We start from the raw sequence: 10,344 nt of genomic DNA, 5'->3' as shown, positions 1-10,344 counted from the left end.
GAGGTACTGTATTAGGAGCTTTCCCAACATTTTAACATGGCAGTTAGTTTCACCCAGAGTGTGCTGTGTTGTCAAGCCAGAGTGTGTCATCATATTGTCAAATGTGTAGCTGTTGTTCAGTGCAGTGTCTTTTCAGTCTAGTCTCACGCCCGCCTGTGCAGTGTGGTGCTGTTTTTCTAGACTAGTGCCACATAACATGGGGTGCAGTCTAGTGTTATGGTTTAGTGAGGGTTCTTGAGGCCTATTGTGGGTCCGTATTACTTAGTTTTGTACCACACTGTTTAGTCTGGGGCCATATTGACCAGTGTTGCGCAATCGGGGTAGCCAGAGTGGTGCCATTTTGTCTAGTGTGGTGTCATGTTGCTAAGCTGGTGTCATATCATCCATTGCTGGGCCATTGCGTTTTGTGTGGTGACGTTTTGTCTATTGTGGGGTCCTTCTCTCTAGTGTGATGCTGTACTGTTCATTGGGATGCCATGTTAACCAAAGTTGTGCCATATTATTTTATATGGTGCCATCACGATTCCCACTGTGGCTTCATACTTTCTAGTGTGATGTCCATGTTGTGTTGTGCGTTGTGGCTTCATGTTTTAAGTTGTCCAAAGCAATGCTATAACGTGGATCTCTGGTGTTGACCTTGGTGGCATGCTGCCATGTTGTGTTGTCCTGTGTGGTATCATGTTGTCTAGTGTGATGGCATTGTATTAGGTCATGTTGTTCAGCACAGTACCATGTTGTATGTTGTCCTGTGTTGTGCTGTTGTGTAGTCCTCTGTGGAGCTGCCATGCTGTGCGCACCTTAGTACCATACTGCACAGTGTTACGTCATGTTTTCTAATATTCCATTCTGTTGATTAATGTGATGTCTTGTTGTCTTTTGTGGTGCCATGTTGTCCAGTGCAGTGCCACCATGCAGTCCAGTGTGGTGAGACCGCAGTGCCATGCTCTGGTGTCATGTTGTTCAGTGCAGTGCCACCATGCAGTCCAGTGTGGTGAGACCACACTGCCATGCTCTGGTGTCGTGTTGTGCAGTGCCACCATGCAGTCCGGAGTGGTGTGACCACAGTGCCATACTCTGGTGTTGTGTTGTGTAGTGCCACCATGCAGTGTTGTGAGACCGAAGTGCCATGCTCTGGTATGTTGTTCAGTGCAGTGCCACCATGTAGTCTGGTGTGGTGTGACCACACTGCCATGCTTGGTGTTGTGTTGTTCAGTGCAGTTCCACTGGAGGAGGTCCATGCAGTAAGTCGTGAGGGGGTGACACCATGAGTTACCCGCACCGGGTGACACCAACCCTAGTGACGCCACTGGCCAGTCTTTTAAATTACCAGGCTCGAGATGCCGCCCTGAGGTTAGCTAGGGAGCACAAGAATCTACGCTGTGAGGGAGTGGAATTTACTGTCTTCCCTGACTTCACGGTTGCAGGCCAGGAGGCCCGGCGCAAATTCATTAGCGTGAAACAGAAACTCAAGAAGGCACAGATAGAATACGTTCTCCTATATCCGGCGCGGTTACGAGTCACACACAAGGAAAAGAGCAGCATCTTTACAAATCTGCATTAGGTGGAGGAGTACCTTAAAACACTTAAGCGACGTGCCACTGGAGAGACATTGGCTTCGAGATCACCTTCCCCTCAGACAGACTGATGACGGTGGCGAGAGACGCGGTCCGAAGAGAAGGCTACTGCACGGCGGTTGAGACGCTCTGCCACGAATGAACTACACAAACATTTGGCAGCGTTGTGAGTTTGGACCGTAGAGTTGGTGGACCAGACTGGAGGCGTAACATATGCCACCAACTGTGGACTCCAGATAAGTGTCCGTTTCTTGATACACATAATACCTTCCCCGCAGTTGCAAAAAAAAACGACACCTTTTTCTTTTTTCTTGCAATTCGGCAGGAGGTACTGTTATGTGATGAGCCGGGTGACCCCCCTCCTCCTCATCTCCTCTGGCTGACCCATTTTCTATTGAACACCTAGAACCATGGCCATTGATGGGGAGAGCAGTGGGGGTGTTTCTTGTGTTGCCTAAGCGACCCCCCATATGGGAATTCCCCCTTGTTATGTTTGGGTACTATTTGTTCCGCATTACAAAACTGGCTTCCAGCCTTATGCAGCTGAATTGTTGAATTGGGATCTGGGAGGGTGGGCTGTTCCAGGCACGTTTGGGGTGCCAAGGTAGGTGGGGAGGGTACAGTTTTGTTCCGATGTTTCGAATGTTCCAACACAGTACATGACCAACTGAGCATACGTTCACATGGACTCATGAGCACAGTCAGGTCTCTTCCCATAACTTGTCACATTGTCTGTACACAACATAAACACAGTGTCATCCACTGATCCACAGCGAATAAACCTGCTCACGTAGAATGTACGGGGGCTGGGGGATCCCCGTATGCGCAGGCAATTGTTATCCTACTTGGATCGACATCACATACACGTTGCCACACTGCAAGAAACACACACTACTCCTCACGGTAGTCAGAGCTTTGGTAATTGATGGGCATCCATAAGAATATTTGCTTCATACTCGTCTTACTCCAAGGGCACAGTGGTCCTAATCAAGAAGGGCGTTCCCTTTGTGATGGGTGGCTCGGTGCGTGACCCTTCGGGCAGGCACTGCCTACTGTGGGGACATTTGGGCGCACAATCCCTGGCACTGGCCTGTTGCCACGGACCTAATACTGAAGATCCCCACTACTACACTTCCCTTTGGGGACAGATCCTAAAACTTGGCACCACACATATTATCTGGTAGGAGATTTTAACACGTCATTATGCCCCGCATCATTATACGTGGACACAAGGGACCCTCTCACAACTTCTAAATGCACATGGACTGATAGATGCGTGGCGATATTGGCATCCGGGACAAGCCGAAGGTACATATCATACAACTGCCAGCGCTATTTGGTCACGCTTAGATTATAGGATGGTTAGCAGGGGGGTGGTATCTTGGATAATCTCAGTAGCGCACCTGGCTAAAACATTTTCAGATCATGCTCCCGTGCTACTACAGCTCACACGCCCATGGACTGTTGCCCCCCATTCAGCTGGAGATTGAGACCCGAGGCATTGTTAGATACCGTATTTCAGACTGAGCTAGAGGAGGAGATCTCAGAATTTTTTACCCGTAATAAAGGTTCAGTCACTAGTGTGGCCATCCTATGGGAGGCCTTTAAAGTGACCATTTGTGGTTTCTGCAAAAAGCTTTGGGGTCCTCAGGGACATTCAGCACAGTTTACAGATATTGGAGGGCGAATTGAAAAAATTGGAATCAGACATGTGGCAGGATTCATCGGGGGAATGTACGGTGGATCTCAGAAATAAGCTTACTGTATACACTGACAAAGCAGAGAGAGAGACACATTTTCGGGGGAAATACTTCACTGCGCGATGCTACGGAGAGGGAGAGAGGCCGGGCAAGGCTCTAGCACAAGTTATTTAAAAGCCAACATTTTCTAATTATGTACTTAAAATTTCAGACACGTCAGGCACGCGTCACAAGGATAGCTGGGCCATTCTTGAAGCCTTTACATCCTATCATGTGACAACATACACCTCCCGGCACGCAGCGCCCCCAGATTTCGCTCTTTTTTACGGGACATCACCTTGAGATGACTGGGAGATTCCCAACGGGAGTTTCTAGCTGTGTCCTTTCAGATGGATGAATTTAGGGAAGCAATGATGCAACTGAAATCTGGTAAGGCGCCCGGTTCGATCGGGCTGCTGGTGGAATATTATTAGACCTACCTGGACCAACTGATGCCGGTCCTGTGTGAAGTTTATGAGGAAGCGCTGGAGTCTCGGATCTTACCACCTACATTGAGGGAGGCCCTTATTATCTCTCTGCCAAAGGCAGATAAACCCACAGACCAATGCGATTCATACAGACCCCTTTCCCTGATCAATATCGACATGAAGATCCTTGCCAAACTCCTGGCAAATAGGCTTAGCCTTCTAATGGAGAAACTGGTCCTACCGGACAGGGCGGGCTTCATACCGGGTAGGGCAACCTCGCATAATCTGCGTACAATATTCTTAGTGATGCACAGTGTGGACCCGCATTTGGCGCTCGTGGCTGTCTTTTTGACGCCAAGAAAGCATTTGATTCCGTGGAGTGTGACTACCTGTTCACGGTACTACAGTGTATGGGATTCCCAGTCAGATTTCTGTTGTGGATTCAGCTTTTATACGCGACTCCCACGGCCCGGGTACAAATCAATGGTCATGTCTCCAACTCCATTATGCTCACGAGAGGCACCAGGCAGGGATGTCCTCTATACCCGCTATTGTTCGCTCTAGCTATTGAGCCTCTCGCGGCGAGGCTTCGCCAACATCATCCGGAGAACGCCCTCAGGTGCTTTTTGCGACTGATATTAGTCTCCTTATATGCAGACGATGTCACCTTATATGTTAAATACCCGATTCACAATCTTAACCCGCTGCTAAGAGAGTTTATACGGTTTGGGGGACTGTCGGGCATAACCATCAATTGGTTTGAATCGCAAATATTCCCACTCACTCCGGCGCACGCAATCTTTTTCCATTGATTACCCAATAGTATGGTGTGAGGAGAGGGTGAAGTATTTGGGGATACAAGTTACCAATGACAGTGACGAACTCTTGCGTAGTAACTATGGGCGCACATTGGATTACATTGCAGACTGTATTACCCGTTGAATAGCTCTCCCGCTGACCATGGCGGGACATGTCTCGCTCATTAAGATGGTCATACTCCCTAAGTTTTTATACTTTTTTTAAACATCCCAATTTAGCCAGGGCGCCCATTTTTCCCCATGCTTAGGTCAGAGCTCATTAGATTGGTCTGGGGAGGCAAGCAAACCTGTCTACAATGGGAGACTTTAACTAGGCTGCACTTGCTTTGATGTGCCAAATTTTGGGCTGTACTACCTCTGCGCTCAGGCGCACTACGCACACTATTGGTTCCACCCCCAGATACACACCGCAAGTCGCCACTGAGCATTGGTTAGTGCACCCTGTCCCGCTGGACAAGGTCATTCTCTTGGAAGACCGAAAGTCGGCCTGATAGCCCTTCGACTGCAGACTGCACAATAAGGGGTTGGCAATGTCTTTTGCACATACTTAAAGCGTCAATGCTATATTCCCCGCTGCTCGCCCTTACATATCACCCGAAGATGCCAATACTCGCAGGGGGGGTGTTCTCCAAAACAAAGTCCAAATTTCAAATACACTACTGGGGAGACCTCTATCTTCATGGTAAATTCAAGAATATATCACAGCTCTTTCAAGGTACGCCGACGTCCGCCCTGGATACATTCCTGTATGTGCGGCTCCGGCAAGGAGTAAAAGAACACACACAGACGAACCCCCCCCACAGTCACCTCACCCCACTACATCATATTTCGCGTGCTCCTGAGAATGCCCACATGGTATCGATCTTATATCATACCTTATATACGGAGGCTGACTATAAATCATGCTCGGCCCGAGCAAGATGGAACGCGGAGCTGGTGGAGGATGTCACAGACCAACAGTGGGAGTATTGCTGCAAACAGACCGAACTTGTGTCTTCAAATACCAGAATCCATATTACGCATTACAAATTCCTACATCGCACATATTATACCCGTGCCCGGTTACATTGCTATGGGTTGCAGGAAAATGCAAGATGCGACAGATGTAGGGTAGATGGTGCAGGTTTTTTGCACCTGGCATGGTCATGCGAGGCAGTATATGAGTACTGGCAGCAAGTATTTCAAGCTTTGGCATCGATGGCCTTGCTGGATTTGCAGATGTCCCCTGTAGTAATGTAAATGTAAATGTAAATGTATTTCGATTTATATAGCGCACGAATCACCCAGGGGTCTCAAGGCGCTTGCTTAGGGAACCCGTCCTGGTATTCCCCTGTGAGATACCCCGGCAGGGTATCCACAAGGTGAAAGCCAGGCATCCCGCCGCGAGGGGCCGTAGTGGAGATTAAGCAAGCTATTGCCCAGAGTCGCAGAGTGTGACCCTGTGAGTCGAGTAGGCACCGGAGCGAGAATTGTCGAGTCTGTGGAATTTTGAGCCCGAGACCCGCCGAGGCGGGGAAACGAACCCTGGTCCACGGCTGATCTCAGCTTCCGGGTCTGCCGCCTCTAACCACTGAGCCACGCTTCTCCACACGCTGCTGCTGGGGTATGTTGAAATGATCCAGAGGGCCCATTGTAAATTTATCACTTTTAGCATGGCTTTGGCGTGGCGTAGAGTTGCGTGCAGATGGGGTAGAGGAAGGGCACCAAAATTCAAGGAGTGGCTAGGGGACTTGATTCTATGGCAAGAAAAACTGAACACATATGCGGAACTACTCCCAGTAACCTCTAGGTTTCGCGACATAAGGGCCCCTCTTACTATGTATGTCATAGAGCACCCACTTACATGAATTATTGATGGATGTACAGGATTCGCAGGGGAGGGTGTCACTGCAGGGAGTGTAGAATGCATGCCAGCTATGTCTAGGCACGGATAATTACCAATTGTGATGGTGATCGTGGTTGAAGCTAGGTGCTGCCTGTCCTTGCGAACTACGCAGGATCAGGACAAGCTGTAAACTGGTGGGATCTGAGGGCCTTTGTAACTGGACGAGTAGCATGGATGCACGGAAAACACACTAGGTATAATTTTATGTGGTGTGTGGGGAGGGGTAAATGACTGTAAATGTGCTGGAACTCATCATTTGAATACATTGCTTGATACTGTATGGAACTTGAAAAATAAAAAATACATTTAAAAAAAAGAATCTTGGCTTCTCCACTTACCGAATTGTGTGACCCTGGGTGATCATTTTAATTTCTCTCCTTTTTCTTCATTATCACAAATAAGCGAAACTGGAAATACATGACTACAGGATGTATGCTGTTCAAAACCCTCTCCTGTATTTGGATGTAATGATGGCATTGTTGTCAGGGTAGATGAGCAAGAACGTTTGTAAATTAATGTTTGAAAACCATCACTTTAAGAAAAATACTTCTGAATGCACTGCTAAAATTTGATTTACCAAAGTGAAATGGTTCTACATGTCTGCTGTCTTTATAAATGAAGGTGTTCCTAAAGTCAAGGGCATACCGCTATATGTATGAAGGGACCGATTAGCGATTCAGAAATTGCGAAAATTACCGAATCGCTAAATCTGTATCGCTAATCGGGATGTATCAACGCATTAGCAAATATTTAGCGATTCGGCCACAATCGCTAAATATTTGCACAATATGAATCAGCGATTCCCTAAACGGCCAAACTCGCAAAATAGCGCGACCCCGCCCCTAAATACGCAAAAATAGCGCGCCGCGTCGCTAAATTGTGCGACCGCGTCGCTAAATTGCGCGACCGCGTCGCTAAATAGCGCGACCGCGCCCCTAAATACGCTAATTAGCGCGACCGCGCCGTGAAATAGCGCGACCGCACCCCTAAATACGCTAATTAGCGCGACCGCGCCGTGAAATAGCGCGACCGCACCCCTAAATACGCTAATTAGCGCGACCGCGCCCAGCAAAGCGCTAAATTGAGAGGTACCCCCGTGAAAAATCGCTATTTAGCACAAACTGGAAACATCCAATTGCAATCCTGATGCTATATGATGACATCACAACCAGGAAGAGAGTGATTTCCCATGGGGCATCTGGAGTGAGACAGAGAGAGTGAGAGTGTTGTGTGCAACTCTTGAGCCATGTCAGAAAGTGGAAGCCAGGATGTCCCAGCAAGCCAGCAGGAGCAGCAAGCAGGGGAAGCAGCCAGGAAGAGGAAGCTCAAGTTTTCAGAGCCTGAACTAGAGACCCTAATCACTGAAATGGTGCAACACCATGACTCATTATTTGGGGCCACTTCCCACAAGGTGCCAGAAGCCAGCAAGAGAAGGATTTGGGAGGGCATCCAAGCCAAAGTGAATGCCCTAGGAGTCACCCACAGGACAGTTGATGTGCTGCGCAAGCGCTGGTACGACCTGCGCCAGCGCTCCAAGGAGAGGTTGGCTGCCAGGCTGGAGCAGTCCCAGCTCACCGGTGGGGGAACCTCCAACGTCCAAGACTCTACACCACTGGAGGAGCTGGTAGAGGGCACACTGCCTCATCAGAGTGTTGCGGGCGTGTCCGTGCTCGACAGCTCAGCACAACCATCAGCAAGACCAGGTAAGAAGCATGCCTCCCCACCCTAAACCACCCCCAGAACCCCCTGAGGCGACCTAGGGATTAGGGCAACCACATGTCAGGCTAGACCAAGTACACAGCAATGCATTATGGGAGATGTAGTCACAACAGTCAGCAATGTAGAAAGTAGCATGAGATTGTCAAATTGTACACATGTGCAGGTCAGGAGAGGTGAATGACACAAGTAAAGTCAGGGAACACTGTGAAAATTTATTAGTACATCACCTGTGATGATCAAATAAGTAATGTGTGCTGTTCTATCCACAGCACCTGCAAGTGGGAAAGCTACAGCCAGTGCAACAGAGACAGGAGCCAGAGGCTCAGGAGAAGGCAGGCATGGCCATGATCCAGATGGGGAGGACAGTCCTATTATCCAAACACAGGGACACAGTAGGAGGAACGTGAGGCCATTCAGAATAATGGATGATGAGGAAGAGGAAAATGACAATGTCCAGTCTGAAGCACCAGTACCCCAGCAGCAGGAGTCCAGAACAGAGTCCAGAGGCAGGCGTAGACCCCGCACGGCCATCAGCACCAATGTGCAAGAAGAAGAATCAGTGTTCGCCGGTCTTGAAATGCACATGCTCCAGGTTCACCGCCTGCAAGCGAAACACATGAAGGCCATTCAGAGAGAGATCAGGGCAGGGAACAGAGGACTACGCGAGGAAATCAGGGGGGCTGTGCAGGAGCTGACTGCAGAGATGAGAGCTGAACGCGCAGCCAGGCGCAAAGAAATTGCCCGCATGGACCACTACACGCGTGCTGTTAATCGCCTCGCCTCCTCCAACAATATGCTGGCAAGGCGTGCCATAGAGACCCAGCGAGAGTTCTCGCATGGTATCCAGGACATAGCCACTGTGGTAGTGCAGTCAACTGCCACCCTGGATGAGCTGCGTGCGCTGCGTACTGCTGGACCCGGGGTGCTTACCCCCAGTGAGGAGGACTCACAGTCGGTGCGGAGCACTAATACACCACCACCCACTGTTGAGAGGCGCCGTAGTGGCCGGAGCAGCAGGCCTGCCCCACAACAATAGGGACTGCATCAAAATGACTACTCCGCACAGGGGGTATATGGGGCCAGCAACTGGGTAGCACTTGCTATACCAATGACTGTTTAGTTGCACTGTGATTTGAACATGTGCTTTTGTTAAGGAGAGTTCATCCTGCATTTTTTTGGAAGTCACATTGTTGGTTTTGGAAATTAAACACGTTTGCAGAGCAATAAGTTGTCATTGTATCATTTTTACTCACCTAGAAGTAGTTCCGCATGATCTCATCACGCCTCTGGCGCCCAGCTGCAGCAGCAGCTACGCCAGCTTCCATGTGTATGGGTCCGGGTCCCTCCACGTCCGAGGTATCTGAGTCACTCGACTCCATAGGTGTCCCTTTCCTGGTCGCAATGTTGTGGAGCATGGCACAAGCTACAACAATTTTGCAGCATGTCTCAGGGCTGTATTGAAGGGCACCTCCACTTTTGTGGATGCATCTGAATCTGCTCTTCAGAATCCCGAAAGTTCGCTCGATGGTGTTTCTTGTGGTAATGTGTGCCCGGTTGTAGCGGTGCTCCCCAGCAGTGGCAGGATTCAAGTAGGGTGTCAGGATGAAGTCCCTGACTGCATAGGCACTGTCCCCTGTGGGTGGAAGAGTTGAAAGGTCAGTCAATGTGATGCACATGCAGGTCATGAGTAATATGGGCTGACAATGTGTGCTGTTACCTAGTAGGTATCCCTCTCCAAATTCCCCTCTTGAGAGTCTACGGTATAGGCCACAGTGACGGAATATAAATGCATCATGTGTGCTACCTGGGTACTTTGCCACTATATCGGTGATAATGTTTTTGGCATCACACACCATCTGTATGTTCAGGGAATGGTAGCATTTCCTGTTCCGGAATACATACTCTATGTTTGTGGGGGGTGAAATGGCAATATGTGTTCCGTCTATACATCCTATGACGTGGGGGAAATGGGCTATGTTATAAAAATCCTGCTTAGTCTGTGCTAGTTCCTGTGGGGTGCTGGGGAAGTGGATGTGATGTTGCATCCTATGTGTCATGGCGTCGAGGAATGCATGGAAAAAGCGCGACAGGGCACTTTGAGACACCCCTCCTGCAGTGGCTATGACCCCCTGGAAACTACCTGAGGACAGCAGGTGTAGTGAACACAGGACCTGGATGTGT

General features: G+C 49.3%; 1 long non-coding RNA gene across 1 annotated transcript; it reads right to left on the bottom strand.

The window, feature by feature from the left end:
* Window positions 1-8,355: 8,355 nt before the first annotated feature.
* LOC144766829 (uncharacterized) lies at window positions 8,356-9,797 on the bottom strand. Its single transcript, XR_013597947.1, has 2 exons — window positions 9,417-9,797; window positions 8,356-8,764 (listed from the first exon to the last, which is right to left on the bottom strand). It is a non-coding gene; the product is annotated as an uncharacterized LOC144766829 (long non-coding RNA).
* Between the last annotated feature and the right edge of the window lie 547 nt (window positions 9,798-10,344).

This window comes from Lissotriton helveticus, chromosome 7 (genome assembly GCF_964261635.1).
Source record: "Lissotriton helveticus chromosome 7, aLisHel1.1, whole genome shotgun sequence".
Lineage (NCBI taxonomy): Eukaryota > Metazoa > Chordata > Amphibia > Caudata > Salamandridae > Lissotriton > Lissotriton helveticus.
The sequence above is the reverse complement of the archived record's forward strand: the minus strand, read 5'-3'. Positions and strand labels throughout refer to the sequence as shown.